We start from the raw sequence: 23606 nt of genomic DNA on the forward strand, positions 1-23606 counted from the left end.
AATACCTCAATGAACATCTACCCATACAAGGGGACATAGATATGGAAGCTATCAAACAACTTAGTCTAAGAATCACATTAACTGAAATAAACAAGGCAATGTCAGCTTTACCTTCGGGGAAAGCTGCTGGAGAAGATTGTCTACCTATGGAACTATATAAAACTTATGCACAGGAACTATTGCCTCTTTTAGAAAAGGTCATTGATTCTATTGCTGAGTCTGGGAAGGTTCCCCAGCTCGTGGAAAATAGCTAAAATTGTTTTCTTTCTTAAAAAAAACAAGCCCCGAGAGGAACGTGGCTCTTACCGACCGATTTCATTGTTAAACTCGGATGTAAAAATCTTTTCTAAAATTTTGGCAAATCGCCTAGCCCCTATCATGCCCGATTTGGTTAACATTCAGCAGCATGGATTTGTGATGGGGAGAGACACCACGGCTCATGTGAACACTGCAATTACTGCTTTTGATGTAGCCTCAACTACTCTCACCCCACTCGGAATGGTCATGTTAGACGCTGAAAAGGCATTTGATCGAGTGGGGTGGGAGTACCTGTGGGAGGTGCTAAAGAAGATTGGCATCCGGGGTCAATATTTAAGTTGGGTATGTGCACTGTACGACAATCCGCTGGCCAAGGTTAGTTATGGGGAAAGGAATCAGCGAACTTTTCAATAAAGAGGGGAACCAGACAAGGCTGTCCTCTGTCCCCTCTGCTTTTTGCCCTATCCTTGGAGCCATTTTTAAATGCACTGTCTTCCCAAGTTAATATTATCCCAACACAGCATGGTGGGGAGAATTTAAAAATAACGGCTTTTGCGGATGATATTGCGGTGTTTACTACAGATTTGGTAAGAGCTATCCCAGAAATAGTTAAAGAAGCTGCACTGTTTGGTAATGTATCAGGATACAAACTAAATGTAAGCAAGACACAGGTTATTACTAATTACAAACCGTCGGATACGATTCCTGGTATATGCCAAAGTGCGACTTATCTAGGTATTAAATTAGCCGCAAGTACAGATAAGGTACTAAATATGAACTATGATTCTTTGTTAAAGGAAACTGCCTTAACTTTGAAAAAATGGCACAAGATACCAATCAGCTTAGCGGGGCGCATAAACCTTGTAAAAATGAAGATTTTGCCCAAAGTACTTAACTTATTCAGATCCATCACCCTACAACCTAGCAAACTTTTCTTTAAAACATTAGAAGGTATTTGTAGTAGCTTCTTGTGGGGATATAAAAAAGCACGTAGGTCAATAAAACTTTTGGAGCTACCAATAGAAAAGGGGGGTTTAGCATTTCCGGATTTTAGGTTATACTTTTTTGCCACTTTCTTTCCCCGTTTGCGAAGTTTGATTAAAAACGAAAGCTCGCTTTTCTATCATCAATATATGCTGGGACCTGACTGTAATCAATTTTTATTTCGTGTAAACGATCCTAATTACTATAAAAGAGTAAAATTTAAGACAGCTAGACAAATTAAAAAAATTTGGGACGAAATTATGGCTATCGATAAAATTTCTTTCTTTAATGCTGAGTTTCGATTATGGGGCAATCCAGGCTTACCTGATATATTCTCGGATGGGGTAGGAAATCTTTGGGCCCGACACGGTATTAATACTCTGGGTGACTTATATGGACCGTATGGGCTTATGGATTTTGATACATTAAAACTTACTTATGAACTAAATAATGATATGTATTTTAAATACATTCAAATACGAGATTACTTGAAACGCGAAATTAAAATAGCCGAAGTGGCTCATTCGGATACATTAAGATGCTTATACTCAGATAAAACAAAATCACTTATCAGCTTGGGCTGTGGTCATTTAATATTAGGCAAAATTGATGATACTGTGAAAATAGCATCTAAATGGTCATCAAGGCTGGAAATGAACATCAACCCCACACAGATATCTCTTTCGTTAAGCCATATAAATTCAATAGTTCAGTCTTCTAACCTGAAGCTACAGCTGTATAGAACTATAACGCAGTTATATTACACTCCTCAAAGAATTTCTAGCTGGACATTGGGGGCCCGATCCAACGACAGAACAAAATGCCCGAAATGTGATATGGATGCAGCAGGTATAGAACACATGCTTTTTGTCTGCCCGGCGCTATTTTCATATTGGAAGGGGATAATGGATGTTCTAGCTAGCAAACAAATTATTACTCCAACCCTTACAGCACACTTGGTCCTACTCGATATTCAGGATGTCAATTGTCAATATAAAGATCTAATAACTATAATATTTGCATGTGCTAGGTTAGTTATTGCAAGATCATGGATATTAAAAGAACCTCCGAATGTTATCGAATGGTGAACTGTGATAAACGAAATAAATGTAATGGAACTCTCGCTAGCTAAACTTAGAGGTCCCAAGGCTTTGAAAAAGAAGGAAAAAATTTGGCAAAACTTTTTTGACCTGTAAAATCTCATAAAATCTCTTGCTTACGGAGGCCAGAAAAATTTGTGTTTACTTCTCTTATAAATTTATATTTTTTCTTATAATATGTAATTATGGATCCTCTGTATTTGATGTAACTTGCTGGTTTAATAGAGAATGCTTCTCTTTTTTTTTTTTTTTTTTCTTTTTCATACTATGTGAAATGTACTAAGTTGTCTTTCTTGCAATAATTAAAAATAATAAAAAAAATAAAATAAAAAAAAGGAAGTATGACAGGGTTAAACTTTACATATGAGATCAACAAACAAGAAGTAACTTTCCTTGACACACACATCTACATCAAGGATAACCAGATACACTCAACCCTGCATAGAAAGTCAACAGCAACCAATTCCACACTGGAAGCCACAAGCTTTCATCAAGCATCATTAATCGCCAGCATCCCCTACGGGGAGTTCCTCCGCATAAAAAGAATCTGCAGTGAAGAAACGGAATGGCAAAAACACAGTTCACTAACGAAAAGAAGATTCAAAAACCGAAAATACAATCAAGGAAATGTGGAAAAATGCTGGAAAAGGGCAAATGAGAAACCCAGAGGTGATTGTTTGAAACGATCAATCGAAAATAAAAACAACAAAGAACAAGAACCAATCAGACTCATCACGGACTACTCCGAAGGGAGTAAAAAATTCCTGCAAATCTTGAGAAAAAATTGGAAAATCCTACATTTGGATGATACAGTTGGAAAACTAGTGGGAAAACACCCGACGGTAACCTACCGAAGAGCACCAAACCTTAAGGACCAATTGATTCACAGTCATTTTAAAATGAAAAAGGATAAAGGAAATGACTGGCTCAAAACGAAAGGGTTTGTAAAATGTTATGGATGCAAAATGTGTCAAATTGCGAAACCAACCAAGGAAATAAAAATGCCAAACAACAAAAAATGGGAAATACGTCAGCTAATCACCTGTAAAACAGACTTCACAATCTATGGAATAGAATGTCCCTGCCCACTAATGTACGTGGGAAGTACAAAAGGTGAATTGAAGAAACGCATCATGGAACATGCTAGAGCAACCACACACAAGGATAGAGCAAATGCTGTTGCCAAGCATATGGAGCAATCACACAATGCAGACTGGTTAAAACTAAAATTCTTTGGAATAGAAACGATACCGAAAAAAATTCGAGGAGGTGACAGAGAGAGAATCCTACGACAGAAGGAGTCACGTCACGTCCTAAATTTCAGAACTTTGAGCCCGTATGGCCTCAACCAATCGGAGGAGTTATACACTCATCTGTGATAAACATCAATGCACATCAACCTTGAATGAGAATATGAGAGGGGAACATTAAACATGACAAAAAATAAAAGATCTTTAACCTTGAATAAAAGAAGCAACTCCATAAAAATGAATTGAATGGGAGAGAACAAACCCCACCAGAGGGGTGAAAACATGAAAAACAAAGTCAAAAGTTAAAATTACTTTGGACTTACTAAAGAATGAACACCATAAAACAAACTCAAACATGATTTGTTCTAAGTAAAGATCACAAAACTAAAATAATTTTCAAATGTGATTTAAAGAAGAAAAAAATTCCTCCCCTAGAGACTCTTTTTAAATTAAAACTACAATAACCACAATGCTCGGTATCACAATACAGGAAATGATGTCACACATTGTTTTGAATGTTTAAAATGTTTGAAAAAAATGTGGGAAGTTGATCGTGAGCAAGATGCTTGTAGCATCGAAACGCGTAGGTCACCTGCTTTCGTGCTAAATGAATTAAAACAACTTTAATTGTGGATTTCAGAAGGTGTGCGCCTATTTTCTTTACTGAGAAGTGAAGGAGTGTGGAATATATATATATATATATATATATATATATATATATATATATATATATATATATATATATATATATATATATATATATATATATATATATTCACTGAAAAAACCATAGGTTTCAGGCCTTATATAGTTAGGAATTAGCATTTAAAAAACCTTTAAAATTCACTCAAAAAACTACAAGTTTTAGGGGTGTTATAGTTAGCTGGCACATTTCACTCATACAAAACCATTGAAATTGCTCCTATATAGTTAGTTGTACTAACTATATTTCGCGCACCCGCAATCCACTGCTGATGATGTCACATATTACATCATTCATGACATGGTCAGTGACATCACTGATGACATCTCAAATGACATCACTGATGACATCATCCAGTGAATGTGGTTTGCTTTGTTATTTAAATATGCATTATATATATAGCAATTTGCATTGAAGAATGAGTGGATATATAAAAATAAATATTTGGATGGGGGAATTAGTAGCAGTGTAATTGACTATTTACTTGTCCAATTTATAGTGTCTCTACTAAATATAGTGGATAGTGACTAAACTGTTTGAATATCTGTATCACTTTGTCAGTTGTTGTGTAAACTGGTTCTCCAGTTGGTTACTAGCTATGTGAAAGTCTGTATTAGTTATTGATTAGTTAACTGAGTATTTGTATGGGAGAGTGAATGTGAGTGTGGTTCGGTGGGGGGGTGGTGTGACTGCCCAAAGATGTGTGAATAGTTGATTCACTAGATATATGAAGTTAAAACTACATGTTCTAACAGTTGTTTGGGTGAGTGAATATCTTTATGGGTGTGGTGATGAGCAAATATATTTCTCAATGGTACATGTCCAACAAACTAGAAAAATAAAAGGCAGTGTATGTGTCAGTTGTTGTATATTAATAAGTATACATAAGACTCAATGATTGTGTGAGTGACTGTATGGATAACTTTATACTTGTAATAATGATTTTATAATTCACTAAGTATGACTTACTATCTAAATGAATAGATGAAGTTGTGTTTGTATAAGTGTGTAGCTAAGTAAATATGTAAGTATGATCCATTGTTTGCATAAGTGAGTAGGATGACTTCATATGTGAATAGGATGTGTGCTGGTGTGTAATGTCGATTTAGGTGTATACGTATTTTTGATAGTGTTCTATTGTTCATTGACAGCATGTATGAGTGAATCTACAGGTAAGTGATTAGATGTGTGTATACATCTATGAATCACTGAGTGGGTTTTTAGATACTTGTATTGCTGTAACAATGGATTCAAATATGATACTCTGTATTTTACAAAGAGTGATGAAAGATTTTACTAGTGTATGAAAAGGTGTATGTGATTGTCACGTGGATGATGTCATCAGTGATGTCATCAGTGATGTCATTTGAGATGTCGTCAGTGATGTGACTGACCATGTCATGAATGATGTAATATGTGACATCATCAGCAGTGGATTGCGGGTGCGCGAAATATAGTTAACTATATAGGAGCAATTTCAATGGTTTTGTATGAGTGAAATGTCCAGCTAACTATTACATCCCTAAAACCTATAGTTTTTTAGTGAATTTTAAAGGTTTTTTAAATGCTAATTCCTAACTATATAAGGCCTGAAACCTATGTTTTTTCAGTGAATTTCAAAGGTTTTTTTAAATGCTAATTCCTAACTATATAAGGCCTGAAACCTATGGTTTTTTCAGTGAATTTGCAAGGTTTTTTAAATGCTAATTCCTAACTATATAAGGCCTGAACCTATGTTTTTTCAGTGAATTTCAAAGTTTTTTTTAATGCTAATTCCCAACTATATAAGACCTGAAAGCCCACCAGGAATCTCCAGTATGCGCCAGGGGACTGCATTGCAGAGAGGTGTAATGAAGCCACGCCCCTTTTTACACCTCTCTGCAATGCAGCACCCGTGCATGTTTGAAGAGGGGCAACTAATTCCCCTTGCATACTGGGGCCCCTGGGGGCCAACTAGCCCACCTTGAACCTCCAGTATGCGCCAGGGGGCTGCATTGCAGAGGTGTAATGAGGCTATGCCCCTTGTTACACCTCTCTGCCTCGCAGCCCCCTGGCGCGTTTGCAGAGGGGGAACTAATTCCCACTTGCATACTGGGGGTCCCTGGGGGCCAACTAGCCCACCAGGAGCCTCCAGTATGCGCCAGGGGGCTGCATTGCAGAGAGGTGTAATGAGGCCACACCCTTTTTTACACCTCTCTGCAACGCAGCCCCCATGCATGTTTGAAGAGGGGTAACTAATTCCCCTTGCATACTGGGGGTCCCTGGGGGGCAACTAGCCCACCTGAAACCTCCAGTATGCACCAGGGGGCTGCATTGCACAGAGGTGTAATGAGGCTATGCCTCTTTTTACACCTCTCTGCAACGCAGGCCACTGGCGCGTTTGCAGAGGGGGGACTAATTCCCCTTGCATACTGGGGGTCCCTGGGTCATATCTGCCCAAACGCCGAAATTCCGAACAATTGAAAATGACTTTTCTTGAGAAATATTTGGATTTGGATTATCATGTCCTATACTTTGGAATTTTTGCAAGACTGACTTTGAGGATGCTATAAATTACTCAAGTCTGCCCGAATTGTGTGGGTAAAATTGATACCTAGTCACTTTGAATAAGAATGTACTAACGTCTCGTCTAACATTTGGAAGAAATATCTAGTTATATGACAACAGGATACCGACATAACTTGAAGGAAATAAGAACGCCCTGAAGAAGTTCTGTTGTACAGAACTAAACGCGTCAGCTGGCTGTGGTACATAAACTTAAGGAAAATAAAAACATTTGAATATACACCAAGATTCAGCGCTTCAATAAGGACTCTAAGTGATATGATTTGATTGGACTTTTTGTGCAAGTGGTGCTGTGCCAAACTTTGGAATATTCTCCATAACTCTCTACTACTTACTCTCTACTACTCCACTACTCTCTAATACTCACTCTCTACTACTCATTCTCTACTACTCTCTACTACTCTCTCTCTTCTACTCACTCCCTACTACTCACTATCTACTACTCTCTACTACTCACTCTCTACTACTCTCTACTCTCTACTACTGACTCTCTACTACTCTCTCTACTACTCACTCTTTACTACTCACTATCTACTACTCTCTACTACTCACTCTATACTTCTCACTCTCTACTACTCTCTACTACTCACTCTCTACTACTCTCTCTCTCTACTACTTTCTACTACTCACTCTCTACTACTCACTCTCTACTACTCCCTACTACTCACTCTCTACTACTCTCTCTCTACTACTCTCTAGTACCCACTCTACTACTCACTCTCTACTACTCTCCACTATTCTCTCTCTCTCTGCTACTCACGCTCTACTACTCTCTACTACTCACTCTTTACTACTCTCTACTACTCACTCTCTACTGCTATCTACTACTCACTCTACTACTTACTCTCTGCTACTCTCTACTACTCACTCTACTACTCACTCTACTACTCTCTACTACTCACTCTCTGCTACTCTCTCTACTGCTCTCTACTACTCTCTACTTCTCACTCTCTACTCTATTACTCACTCTCTTCTCTCTACCTCTCTCTACTTCTTTCTCTACTAGTCTCTACCTCTCTACCTCTACCTCTCTACCTCTACACCTCTACCTCCCTACCTCTCTCTACACGCACACATATACACATATATATATATGCATATATATGCATATGCATTTATGTATGTGTATATATATATACATACATATATAAACACATATAATCTGCATATCTATATAAATACAAATATAAATGCATGCATACATATACATATATGCATACATAAGCATGTTATTTACATGAAAGTTTTAAAAACACTAATAAAAGCAAAGCTAAAAAGCCACCTCATTACAAACAGAATGGCTTTAACTTAAACAAGGGCGAGATCTATTGCATTTTCAATGCTTGTTTACTTTGGTTCCATCAAGAAGGCATTCAGATGTGTCACACATTTGCTATAAATTCTGAATGTTAGCACTCTAGTTGCTCATTAGATCACTGTAGTAAAGCTACTGCTCACCAGGGAAGTCTGCTGCTAATCATACTTTCTATGACAAAATGAACCCCCTCATTTTGTTCCTTTTTAAATTAAATGTTTTCAGACTTACCACTTCATTCCAATCAAGATGGCTTCTGGTGTGCCATACTTTTGTCATAAGTAAGACTGTTAGTGCTCTAGTTGTTCTTTAGAACACTCTGGGACATTCTGTCATTAGGCTATACTTGGGCTACATCTGGGTGATATTTGGGCTACATTTGGGCTCTTTTGTCTCTGGTGGCCATCTTGGGAGACTGCATGTCAGAATTTTTTAATGAAATAGAAGAGGATTTGGGAAGACACTCAAAATGTGCCCTAATTTTTCTTTCTGCAGCACTAATCATACTTTCTATGGCAAAATATGCCCCCTCATTTTGTTCCTTTTTAAATTATATGTTTTAAGAGTTACCACTTTATTCCAATCAAGATGGCTTCAGGTGTGCCATACCTTTATAATAAGTAGGACTGTTAGCGCTCTAGTTTTTCTTTAGAACACTCTAGGAGGCTGCAGTAGAACGCAAAGGAATCAACTGACAGTCTCTGTCCTTGTTGGATGTACATGTTTTACTGAGAATGTCAGACTTCATTCTCACATGACTGAGAAAGATAATGTGAATTTACAGAAAATATGCTTTCAGTTTAGCTTATAGATCCCCTTCCAAACCACTGTGGGAAAAGCATGAGATAATAGTTTTCTTTCAAACATGATTCATGATATCCCAGCAGAAGGCTTTTTCACATGGTAAAATCACCTTAGAACACACCACAATTCCTAAAATGAGTATGGTACCATCAACAAATGATTTATAATGTAACTAAAGTCCTAAAACTTTCTATTAACTACAATGCTTTTTAATGAGGTGCTATCATGTATATTGGTCCCAAGATGGCTGCCAACACTTCTTGGATGAAGTGCTGACAGCCAATCAGATCTCACGATGAGATGTGTGGTTAGACTCCGCCCAGATATATATGTGTTTTTGAAGTTAATTTTCATAAAAACCACTGGAGCAATTTTCACCAAATATAGCAAAGGCGCTTCTGCATACCAGTCCCTACAATTTTGCCAAGTTTGGTGTAATTCCGTTCAGCGATTCGGGCTGTAGCCTTGTCAGAACGTCCTATGGAAATTAACATGGGGAAAACACGTTTTGGGACCCCCCTTTTTTCTCAGCCCCCACTTCACGAATCTCCCCGAAACTTTCAGGGAAGGAGCGCAGCAGAGCTGGCCAAAGTTTTGGAAAATTAGACGCAAATTCCTCAACCGGCGCCAAAGTTATTCCCAATAGAATGTTGCGGATTTCCTATGGTAGCTAGGTCCTAACTATATATACCTACTGGCTATCGCCAGTAGGTAATATATCTCCATATATATATATTAGGTATATATAGTTAGGATTGTTTTCCATAGGGAAATCGCAACATTCTATTGGGAATAACTTTGGCGCCGGTTGAGGAATCTTCCTGAAATTTTCCTTAACCTTGCCTCGCGGCGCTCCGCTCCTTCCCTGACAGTTTGGGGGGGATTCGTCAAGCGGGGGCCGAGATAAAAGGGGGGTCCCAAAACGTGTTTTCCCCATGTTAATTTCCATAGGGCGGTTGGACTCACTTTTAGCCCGAACGGCTGAATGGTTTTCCACCAAACTTGGCAAAATTGTAGGGACTGGTAGCCCGATGTGCCTTTGCTATGTCTCAAGATATGTGCTCCAGTGGTTTTTACGAAAATTAACTTTGAAAAAATATATATTGGGCTACATTGGGCTATATATATGTTAGAGCCCAAATGTAGCCCAATGTAGCCCAATTTAGCCCAATGTAGCCCAATGTAGCCCAAAGATGGCCACCAGAGACAAAAAAAAACAAATGTAGCCCAAATATCAGCCAGATATAGCCCAAATATAGCCCAATGACAGAATGTCCCAGAGTGTTCTAAAGAACAACTAGAACGCTAACAGTCTTACTTATGACAAAAGTATGGCACACCTGAAGTCATCTTGATTGGAATAAAGTGTTAACACTTAATACATTTAATTTGAAAAGGAACAAAATGAGGGGTTTCATTTTGCCATAGAAATTTTATATATATATATATATATATTCACTGAAAAAACCATAGGTTACACACCAGTTATAGTTAGGAATTAGCATTTAAAAAACCTTTGAAATTCACTGAAAAAACCATAGGTTTCACACCAGTTATAGTTAGCTGGAAATTTTACTCGCATAAAACCATTGAAATTCCCACTTTATAGTTAGTTGGACTCACTATAACTTGCACGTCTGCAATGCACTGCTGATGACGTCACATATTACATCACTCATGCATATATTTAAATATTTAAACATTACTCGCTAATATATGTATTCACTAAGATACACTTAATAAGCCAGTTAACCAATCAAATTTTTTTTTAAAAAAACACTGAAAAAACTATAGGTTTCAGGCCTTATATAGTTAGGAATTAGCATTTAAAAAACCTTTGAAATTCACTGAAAAAACGATAGGTTTTCAGGCCTTATATAGTTAGGAATTAGCATTTAAAAAACCTTTGAAATTCACTGAAAAAACCATAGGTTTCAGGCCTTATACAGTTAGGAATCAGCATTTAAAAAACCTTTGAAATTCACTAAAAAAAACATAGGTTTCAGGCCTTTCATAGTTAGGAATTAGCATTTAAAAAAACCTTTGGAATTCACTGAAAAAACCATAGGTTTTAGGAGTTATATAGTTAGGAATTAGTTTTTAAAAAACCTTTGAAATTCACTCAAAAAACTATAAGTTTTAGTGGTGTTATAGTTAGCTGGACATCAGTGATGTCATCAGTGATGTCATTTGAGATGTCATCAGTGATGTCACTGACCATGTCATGAATGATCTAATATGTGACATCATCAGCAGTCGATTGCGGGTGCGCAAAATATAGTTAGTACAACTAACTATATAGGAGCAATTTCATTGGTTTTGTATGAGTAAAATGTCCAGCTAACTATAACACCACTAAAACTTATAGTTTTTTGAGTGAATTTCAAAGGTTTTTTAAAAACTAATTCCTAACTATATAACTCCTAAATCCTATGGTTTTTTCAGTGAATTCCAAAGGTTTTTTTAAATGCTAATTCCTAACTATATAAGGCCTGAAACCTATGTTTTTTTTAGTGAATATATGAAATTCAGACTCATAACTCCCTTCTCGGCTGGAGCACAGGACCTTAGGTCAATGATGCGCAAAAATTGGCACATTCTCACCACTGACAGTATCATCAAAGATGATTTACCGACCCACCCGCTTATAACATTCAACAAAACTAGATCCCTTCGAGATTATCTAGTGACCAGCCACCTAGAAAAACCACTCTCGAAAAGTAACACCTTAAAATCGATGAGTGGGTTCTTTCCCTGCGGGAAATGCAAAGCATGCGCAGGAAGCAGGAGAGTTCTTGCAGTGGAGAACGTAGAGACAGGCAAAAAACTGCATATAAAACAGTTCATAACTTGCAGTACTCCCCTAGCAGTGTATTGTTTGGTTTGCCCCTGTGGCCTCCGCTACATAGGGAGCACCATTAACATGCTCAAGTTGCGGATCCTGGAACACCTAAGGGCCATTGATAAGGCCGACCAGGCTTATCCGGTCGCCCGGCACTTTGCCGAAAAGCATAATAGGGACCGCAGTCAGCTTCAGTATTTTGGGCTTGATACCATCAAAACCAATGCTAGAGGGGGTGACCAATTGCAACGTCTCCGTAGGCTGGAGTCACGCTACATCATAGACCTCTCTACTAAGTGGCCGAAAGGGATGAATAGCGGGGAAGAAATGGTCTTTCATCTAGGCAAAGCGTAAATAGATGATTGTTAGATCTATATGTACTCCGTTTCAATGGATCTGTTCTGTATTATGAAATTTAATTCTGTATGTATAGCACTGTATATATTGTCACTTAGATATAGGGGTGTGTATATAAAGTATATGTGGGTATATCTCTACAAGAGGAGATATCTAGGATGAATTGGAGGGAAGAGAAAAAAAACCCTAATCTCGCTAATGGCTCCACTGTCCCCATCCGGCGGATGGGATGGAACCAATGTATACACATACCCTCACTGTTAAACAAGTGGCAATTTAATGGATCAAGGGGCTCTTTGATTCATTTGAGTTATGCCAGAATGATACTAACTGGATAGTTTTAGTGGGACATCCACGTAGTCTTTGGCACCTCGCGCTATCTGCTGGTTGCCTGAACATAGGTATATCTGAGCAATTATATTGTAAATATGTTGTACATAGGTTGTATATAGTAGGTCACCTCTCATTAGTGTAAGAGGACCATTGCCGATCCACGGCTGTATCAAACATTATATGGAAGACATATGTTATAACATATAAACTTTCTCCCGCAAAGACGCACATCTACCTATCTATAGGGAGCAATACGTTGAGAATATGCAATATATGGTGTTGCGAATATGTAGATAGATATGTATATATGTATATACTTACCATTACAAGATGGCGCGCACTGGGAGGATTGCAGTCCTCTGTTGATATCAACTGAGAGGTGTTACCTGTGTACGCAATTACCTATATTAAGTGTGCCGGTTTCTTCATGTGTAAACACACTGACGAAGGCCTAGTGCTGAAACGCGTCTGTGGCGTACTTGTAGTTAATAAACTACCGTGTGAGCAAGAAAACCTCCGAGTGCTGTCATTTCTTTCCCGGGATCCTGGGATGGTGAAGAGCGCAATATATATATATATATATATATATATATATATATCCTGGAAACCTGTTGAAACGCGTTACTTTGCTGGAATAAACTTTGGTTCAACTATTCCCTAGTGGCTATTTGAATTGTCGAGTGACCCGCTCGGTTTCAGCTCGCCATCTGTCTACGGGACACGGACTTCAGGAAACGGGTCTTCTTTCGTGTGCATATCTATATATATATATATATATATATATATATATATATATATATATATATATATATATATATATATATATCTATATTACCTACTGGCGGTCGCCAGTAGGTATATATAGTTAGGATTTTTTCTCTATGGGTTTTTTGAAAATTCTATGTCTAATAACTTTGGCGTTTGTGGACGGAATTGGCTGAAATTTTCAGGAAAATGGCACAGTTTGTTTCTGAGCAGCCCTTGAAAATTTGGGGGGGGTTCGTCAAGGGGGGGCCGAGAAAAAAGGGGGGTCCCAAAACGCGTTTTTCCCATGTTAATTTCCATAGGGCGGTTGGCCTCACTTTTAGCCCGAACGGCTGAATGGATTTGCACCAAACTTGGCAAAATTGTAGGGACTGGTAGCCCGATGTGCCTTTTGTAGGTCTCAATATATGTGCTCCAGTGGATTTTGAGAAATTAACGTTTAAAAAAGATATATATCTGTAACAGCGGACCGGGCAGCGCTCTGGTTCGCGGACTTTTCGCGCAACGGAGCTTTGTGAAGCGAAGCTGATTGGTTCTCCGGCGTCTGTCAACATTCCAAACAGTCCGTAGCGGCCGCCATCTTGTCTCTCGGTAGGATCGAGAGACAAGAGGAGGCCAAAGCGAAGGGGCAAATGACCATAAGGGGGCATAGTACATTGTCGCTCACCCCCTAGGTTTGATGTGGAGGTTTTAAAAGGGCCCCGCGGGGCAAAAAAAAATAAAAATAATAATAATCGAACAGCTGAATGGATTTGCACGAAACTTGGCAAAATTGTAGGGACTGGTAGCCCGATGTGCCTTTGCTAGATCTCAATATATGTGCTCCAGTGGATTTTGAGAAATTAACGTTCAAAAAAAGGTATATATCTGTAACAGCGCACCGCTTCGCGTACTTTTCGCGTTACGGAGCTTTGCGAAGCGAAGCTGATTGGCTCTCCGGTGTCTGTAAACATTCCAAACAGTCCGTAGCGGCCGCCATCTTGTCTCTCGGTAGGATCGAACAGCTGAATGGATTTGCACGAAACTTGGCAAAATTGTAGGGACTGGTAGCCCGATGTGCCTTTGCTAGGTCTCAATATATGTGCTTCAGTGCATTTTGAGAAATTAACGTTCAGAAACAAGATATATATCTGTAACAGCGCTCCGCTTCGCGGAGATAAAATTATATGTGTATTACCTAGCTGTTGCTAACACCAGTTAGCGACGGCTAGTAGAAGATAGCGACCATCTTGGGCCCCACTTTGCATGTGAGTGATATTTATCACTAATGACATGCAAAGTGGGCATGCCAAGATGTTAGCGACTGGAAACAGTTGCTAACATCGCTATCTCCTATTGTCAACTTTTAGAAATATTCGAGATAAGGGCGAATATCTCTAAAAGCTACCACCTGCCCTGAGCAGTTCTTAGCCATGTTATCCAATGGGAGGTGGATAACATGGCTAAGAGCATTAGCTCGGTAATGCATGAATATCGCTGAGTTTTCAGCGATATTAATGCATTGCGGTCGTTTTTTATCGTATTTCCGATAAACCTTGATAATAGCAAGGTTTATCTGCGATAATTTCTGACGGTAAAAAAATCGTTGCTAAGCATCGTTAGGGATAAATATCGCTTAACTTTGGTAAAATGCCCCAACGTCTGTTAACGTTCGATTCGAAGGAAATCAGGAAGTGTTGAAAAACATTGTCTGCGCCATCTTGTCTTTTTTCAAATGCCACACTTTTGTCGTGCACGGCAGCCATTTTAGATGCCTTGACCAGACCCACTCTGTGCACGCTGTCGATCCTTAGCATGGCTCCCCACCCTCGCAAACATCTCCCCCAGGCAGTGGTCACCCCCGCTCTCTGTCTTATGCATGGGTAATAAACCTCCCCCATCTGCGCTGCTGTTCCCTGAGAATCACACCCTGTGCCCGCCCGACACCTCCCTTTCGCCCTATTCACTACCGCACCCTCTGACACTCCTTTTCCTCTGTGTCCGATTGTCCAGGCTGGTCCTAGGGTATCAGCTAGCCCTGCAGATGTAGTTTATGGCCACAGCTGTAAAGAATCACCCCTCTTCAAAGGAGTTATAGTAGATCAAGGCCCACACTCGATGAGATCCGTCACAGCAGAAGCGTTGCTATTATCTGAAAACCATCCTGTATTGTGATTGGGGAGGGGACCGAGCCTGAAGCGGAAGATTCCAGGGATGACTGTTTGTACATCAAAGTTTTTACAATTATGTGTCACATTAAAAATATATAGCACTCCGACAAAGTAGTAAGATTATAAAACTTTAATAATTTATAAATATATACAAGAAAACAAAAATAGTAATAACATATAAACATTTTTAGGGAAAAACAACGAAGTAGCGGTCGGCTGTGCGAATAGTCCCAACGCAGCACAACGTCCAGATTTCCGGCGTGGGGCGTCGCGGGGGGTGGGTCATCAGTAGCAAACTGTTGTGCGAATAGTTCCAAGGCAGCAGAACGCGCCGAAATCTAGATGACACGAAAGTGATGTCTAGTAAGTTGCCACCCAGCAAATAACGGCATGGGGCGTCGCGGGGGGTGGGTCATCAGTAGCAAACTGTTGCGCGAATAGTTCCAAGGCAGCAGAACGATGGCACCAAGGTGATGTCCAGTAAGTTGCCGCACTGGTTTTGGTATCCTACAATGCTGCTCCGAATAACGGCGTGGAGCGCCCCGGGGGAGGCGGCGTGAACGGGCCTCTCCAGGTGGAGTCTCGTCTGTTGTAGTGGGGCGCCCCTTTACCGTTTCAGTTGCCATTCCGTCCATTTTTGGTCCACTGTGTCAAAAGCCGCAATTCAGCTGAGTTGCGCCCACTCTTGCGGTGCAGCGATAGGCGGCTGTCACAGGACTCTCAAAATGGCGGCAGGCTGTTTCCTTTTTGGGCCTGGTCCACTGAAATGGCCCTGGGACACCTTGGAAATCGGACGCTTGTCTGCTAGGTCTTGGACCTCATTCTCGAAAGCGTCCCCTCCGCCTTGAGAATTCATCAAAAGTTTTGGGGGCTCCGACTCCTGCAGGCTTCTGGTGGGGAGCGGCTGCCATGATTGCTCGCGGAATGACCACGACTGAGCTACGAGATGGTGGTGCTTTCATGCTGACGCCAGCTTCAGTCTGAAACATCCAGAAACAAGGTGGGGCTTTCATCGTTTGGGGAAAAAAAAAAGTTTTCATCCTATGAAAAGTGTTGTTTTTAGGTCACATGATCAAGCCTTCCATCATTAGGAAACCAAAAGTAAAATGAACCAATGAAAAGTTTTATAAACAAGTCACATGACCTGTTATGCGGCATAGGGTGTAAAATTAGGAGAAAATACGTTGGCACGTGAGGCGGCGTCAGTAGCGGACCGATGTGCGAATAGGCCGAAGGCAACACAACGCGCCAAGATCCGGATGGCACCGAGGTGGTGTCCAGCAAGTTGCAGCACTGGTGTGGCCATCCTACAATGCTGAAAGTCGGCGTGGGGCGCCCCGTTGGCCTGTGAGTTTGCGTCAGTAGCGGACCGATGTGCGAATAGGCCGAAGGCAGCACAACGCGCCAAGATCCGGATGGCACCGAGGTGGTGTCTAGTAAGTTGCCGCACTGGTGTGGCTATCCAACAATGCTGAAAGTCGGCGTGGGGCGCCCCGTTGGCCTGTGAGTTTGCGTCAGTAGCGGACCGATGTGCGAATAGGCCGAAGGCAGCACAACGCGCCAAGATCCGGATGGCACCGAGGTGGTGTCTAGTAAGTTGCCGCACTGGTGTGGCCATCCAACAATGCTGAAAGTCGGCGTGGGGCGCCCCGTTGGCCTGTGAGTTTGCGTCAGTAGCGGACCGATGTGCGAATAGGCCGAAGGCAGCACAACGCGCCAAGATCCGGATGGCACCGAGGTGGTGTCTAGTAAGTTGCCGCACTGGTGTGGCCATCCTACAATGCTGAAAGTCGGCGTGGGGCGCCCCGTTGGCCTGTGAGTTTGCGTCAGTAGCGGACTGATGTGCGAATAGGTCGAAGGCAGCACAACGCGCCAAGATCCGGATGGCACCGAGGTGGTGTCTAGTAAGTTGCCGCACTGGTGTGGCCATCCTACAATGCTGAAAGTCGGCGTGGGGCGCCCCGTTGGCCTGTGAGATGGCGTCAGTAGCGGACCGATGTGCGAATGGGGCCAAAGGCAGCGCAACAATATTTTCTGATTTGAAGACACCACAAGGCGCTGAGATGCCAAGATCCGGATGGCACCGAGGTGGTGTCTAGCAAGTTGTGGCACTGGTGTGGCCATCGTACAATGGTAAAAGTCGGCGTGGGGTGCCCTGTTGGCCTGTGAGATGGTGTCAGTAGCGGACTGATGTGTGAATGGGGCCAAAGGCAGCGCAACAATATTTTCTACTATATTTTCGGAGTAGAAGACACCACAAGGCGCTGAGATGCCAAGATCCGGATGGCACCGAGGTGATGTGTAAGTTGCGGACGGATGTGCGAATGGGGCCAAAGGCAGCTCAACAATATTTTCTGAAGAGAATACACCACAAGGCGCTGAGATGCCAAGATCCGGATGGCACCGAGGTGATGTCTAAGTTGCGGACCGATGTGCGAATGGGGCCAAAGGTAGCGTAACAAGATTTTCTGTATGGAAGATACCACTAGGCGTTGAGATGCCAAGATTCGGATGGCACCGAGGTGATGTCTAGCAAGTTGTGCCACTGGTGTGGCCATCGTACAATGGTAAAAGTCGGCGTGGGGCGCCCTATTGGCCTGTGAGATGGTGTCAGTAGCGGACTGATGTGCGAATGGGGCCAAAGGCAGCGCAACAATATTTTCTGACTGACACCACAAGGCGCTGAGATGCCAAGATCCGGATGGCATCGAGGTGATGTCTAAGTTGCGGACTGATGTGCGAATGGGGCCAAAGGCAGCGTAACAATATTTTCTGTATGGAAGATACCACTAGGCGTTGAGATGCCAAGATTCGGATGGCACCGAGGTGATGTCTAGCAAGTTGGTGTGGTCATCCTACAATGCTGAAACTCGGCGTGGGTCACCCCATTAGCCTGTGAGATGGCGTCAGTAGCGGACCGATGTGCGAATAGGCCGAAGGCAGCACAACGCGCCAAGATCCGGATGTCACCGTGGTGGTTTCATAGTTGAGAGGCACTTCATCTGCAGTGGGGCGCCGAGATCCGGATGGCACCGAGGTGATGTCTAGCAAGTTGCTGTACTTGTGTGGTCATCCTACAATGCTGAAACTCGGCGTGGGTCGCCCCATTAGCCTGTGAGATGGCTTTTCTTTGGATTTGGGCCTGGTCCACTAAAATGGCCCTGGGACACCTTAGAACTCGGACGCTCGATTTTTTTTTCCTTTCCTGTACATGCAAAAAAAGGTAAATGCCCGTTATGTTACACGCTTCATCTGCCACGATGAACTCTCCAGAGGAACCGAAAAAAAATATAGTTGTGGTAACTATACCATGCATCGTCATATGGAGAGGTGGCACCAATTAATTATAGTGCTGCATAAAAGAGAGATTTGGAGGAGAACCCCTGACCTGCTAGTACATTCATCAAAGAAGTGTCACTGAGAGCTTCAGAGGCAAGGGAAACGGTCCCAAATATTTAGAAGAACTTTGGAAAGATTAAAATGACATGTTTAGATTGTGGTAAATTAATTTCATGTGGGCAGATGAGTGTTACTCTAATAAATACAGCATATGAACATCATCATAGTCGATGGTTGGTAGAGACATTTTGACTATATCCTGGACCTGCCCGTCCTCGCCCAAAATGGCGCCGGAATAAATGGGACTCGTAACTCCTTGTTGTGTACTGGTTGCAGAACCTTGAAATCACGAGATACGTATGCAGTTTTGAAGCACATGGCGGGCGGGGACGAGAATTGATTGAATATTTCGACATCCCTATTGATATTAAGTTCTGATGTGTTATTGATTACTGTACTGTTGAAAATTCGAATTAACGTCACCCATGGTACTTGCCCGCAAATGTATATCTAGATAATTTTATTGTAACTGGCCCTGTCGTATTTTAATTATAAAATGTACGTCCACCGATTCCGTAACTGTTAGACACCTTAGTTTTTGCAACCTAATGGCCCGCCCGTTACGTTCCTCTACAGTGTAAATGTCTATTCATCATATACGAATACAGTTTGCTCCGTGGCAGGCCCACGTGGTTATAGGCTCGTATTTGTATAATGAAATTTTCACAATAAAGGTTTTTAAAAGAAAACATGGTAGTAGTGTATACATTGGTAAAGTTTTTAATAATAGTCACTGTTTTAGAATCATTAAAAGGCAAGTGAAATAAAGCAGACCAATTACATGAAGGGTAAAAGGTATAATACGAAGGAACGCAGTAAAGATAAATGGTCAAGGGCTGTTGTGTTTTCTATTCCTGCAACATAAAGTGATCGATAAGAATCTCATATTCAGGCGTATCGGCGACTAAGACAGCAGGTCGACCCTCTTTTGCTCAACGGCTCCGTCATGGGACGAAGAAACGCTCTTTTTCTCGAAAAAAGAATATATTTTACTTGCAGGACAGTTGTAAAATTTCCGGGAAAGTACATTAGCCTGGAACATTATAACATATATTTAAGAGAAAATAATGTTCGGAAGTAATTAAAAGCGTAATTTTTAGGTGATATGACCAAGGCTTTCATCATTAGAATAAGAAAAGTAAAATGAACCAATGAAAAGTTTTATTAACAAGTCACATGACTTGTTATGCTTACGTTACGCGCTGGGCGCCCCGGATGACTTCCGGATGCGCTAACGCGGCGCGTCATATGACGCATTACGCGACAACGCAGGTCCAGAATATAGTCAAAATGTCTCCACCAACCAGCGGTCGAAACACAACCCCTTTCAGCAGGCTAAATAGTTCTGTTAAATGACAACAGAAAGGACAGGCAACAAGAACCATCAGTCAAAGAGGGGAGGGCTAGTTCTTCTCTACCGGGTTACATTGGGGCGCTACCGGAACTGATCGAATTGGTAGTCTACAGTGTTTCTGGATGTTTCAGACCGAAGCTGGGGTTAGCATGAGAGCAGCACCATTTCGTAGCTCCGTTGTGGCCATTCCGCAACCAATCATGGCAGCCGCTCTTTATCGTTATTTTGGGCGGGGTGGGTGGCGGAGCCGAGCTGTTTTGCAGCCATCATTGTGTGGAGTTCAGTTCATCTCACTAGTTTTGTATTTGTCATGAGGGGTTGTTCCTAATGTTTCTATTTTAGCGAGGTCAAAAAGAGATCCCATTAGTGGCCTACTGATTTTGCTCGATTCCTTTTCTTTTTTTTTACACGATTTTTCGTTATCTGCAAAGACTAAACAGAGTATTGCGACTCTGTGTTTGTTTGTAAATAGAGAATGAACCAAAGAGAACTAATTCTAAAACAGTAAATACTTGGATAACAATCAATCAAATGGAGAGAGAAGCAGGCACGACGGATTACAACGGGGGCAAAGGCCTGCGTTAACTACCTTTCACTATCTGCAAAGAGAGAGTACTCCTAATAGAAATGAGGGGGGGGGGGGCACCATTCAAAGCAGATCAGTGTGCATAAACACGAAAATGTTTTCACTTACCACGTACTTGACATTCGACAGCTTATGATATTTGCTATTAAAAAACCATTGAAATTCACTGAAAAAACCATAGGTTATAGACCATATATAGTTAGGAATTAGCATTTACAAAACCTTGAAAATTCACTGAAAAAACCATAGGTTATAGACCATATATAGTTAGGAATTAGCATTTAAAAAACCTTATTTTACTCACACAAAACCATTGAAATTCCATATATAGTTAGTTGCACTAACTATATATCGCGCACCCGCAATCCACTGCTGATCATGTCACATATTACATCATTCATGACATGGTCAGTGACATCACTGATGACATCACTGATGACATCTCAAATGACATCACTGATGACATCACTGATGACATCTCATTTGACATCAATGACCACATCACTGATGATATCATTCATGTGACAATACAATGCATCTCCTCACATTTTAATATAACCTCTGTTTCACCCAGTGTTAAATACAGAGTATAATTTTTGAAACCATTGACACACCAATACTAGTTACTACATACGTACTCACTGATTCCTACGTCTACACACACATTCACTCATTCACCCATACAATCATTCATACATACAATCACTCATCTTTACAACACTATCATATGCACTCATACACCTATACAGACACTCACACTCTGCCACTCATCCATGGAGTTACTCACACACCTAGTCAGTCCTGTAAAGAATCAATCACACTTCCATTTTCTTGTCTATACAGTTAAACATAGAGCACCTTACATTTTCAAACATATAGTAACACATACTTACTTTCTTATACAATCATTGATACAAGTACACATTGATCTGCACAGAGTCACACACCTCCCAGCCAGCCACACACACACTCAGTCTCCCATACAAATACTTGGACAATCAATCAATAACCCATATAGTTAATCATATAGCTACTGATCAACACATGCAGTAGTTTACAGAACAACAGACATAATGATGCACAAATTAAGACAGTTTAGTCACTAACCCATGCACTCAGCGAGACACATTTAATCACTCACTCATACATTCAGTCATGCACCTACTAAATCCTTCGTCCAGACAGTTATACATCTACTCATTCTTCAATATCTAAAACATATTTAAACTTTACAGAAACACACAGTCACTGGATGATGTCATCAGTGATGTCATCAGTGATGTCATTTGAGATGTCATCAGTGATGTCATCAGTGATGTCACTGACCATGTCATGAATGATGTAATATGTGACATGATCAGCAGTGGATTGCGGGTGCGCGATATATAGTTAGTGCAACTAACTATATATGGAATTTCAATGGTTTTGTGTGAGTAAAATAAGGTTTTTTAAATGCTAATTCCTAACTATATATGGTCTATATCCTATGGTTTTTTCAGCGAATTTTCAAGGTTTTGTAAATGCTAATTCCTAACTATATATGGTCTATAACCTATGGTTTTTTCAGTGAATATATATATATATATATATATATATATACATACATATATATATATATACATACATATACATACATGTGTATATATATATATATATATATATATATATATATATATATATATATATATATATATATATATATATGTACTGGATATATATATATATATATCCACTACCATACTACAGGGACACAAGAGGGTGCACCAGCATATAAGGGCAATAAAAACAGGGACCCATCGTATCCAGTTGCCAGACACTTTGGTGAATTCCATAATGAAGAGCCTAAAGACCTAAAATATTTTTTATTTGACTCTGTCCCCCGCCCCCACAAAAGAGGAGGTGGCAGGGAGAAAGCCCTTAGACGGTTGGAGATGTGGTACATTCTCAATCTCTACTCCAAATACCCGAAAGGATTGAATGCTACAGAGGAATTACATAGGTGCTTGTTGGTCTAATAAAAGGATTTTATTAGACCAACATTGAAAAGGTTTTCAATCTGAAAATAATTTAGGAATTCTAAACAACAACAATAATCATTTGATATCATTCAAACGCAACCAATATGAAATCACTATGGTTTCATAGTAAATAATCGTCATTATATAACCCCTTAAATTTTAATTCACTCGGGATGAATTTATTGCACTTAGCACTTTCAAATTCTGAACTAGCACTAGTCACTTTATGTCATAAGGTTTACATGCTAATTGTTTACATCATGTTGTACTGTATCTTGTATATTTATTGATTGTAGTTTATGAATATACAAGTAGTCAAAATTGCACAGTCACATAATGGTACTTATACCTGGACGTCCACATCAGACATTATTCGTCATGTGATATATGTATTTAAAGAAATTCAGAGTTTTCTTAAATAAGCACTTTTAAACATCTGAACAGTACTGTATTGATTTTATGTTTTTTTGTAACATTGGTGTATAGGTTTTAACATGACATATTTGGTATGCTATTTATACTTATATTAGTTCATGAAATGTTACCGTTCACCAGGTTGAATATGTACCATAAAATCTGTTGTTTATTTCCATGTTTTTACCTTATGGCACCTTGCACTTTAAGAAAATTGCAAAAAAATGTTAAAAAATGGTATAAATAGGAACCTACCTTCCGGCAAGCGTGTCATGTGATCAAGACCCTTGTAGGGTTGAAACGGGTAATGGCTGCCGAGGCTTCATGAGCTGTCAATAAAGAATCGTTTCCTGCATCTAACTGTGGTCCGTGCTCCATTCTTCGCAATCCATCGAGGTTCAAATGGAGT

The sequence above is a fragment of the Lissotriton helveticus genome, chromosome 1_1 (assembly GCF_964261635.1).
Source record: "Lissotriton helveticus chromosome 1_1, aLisHel1.1, whole genome shotgun sequence".
Classification (NCBI taxonomy): Eukaryota; Metazoa; Chordata; class Amphibia; order Caudata; family Salamandridae; genus Lissotriton; species Lissotriton helveticus.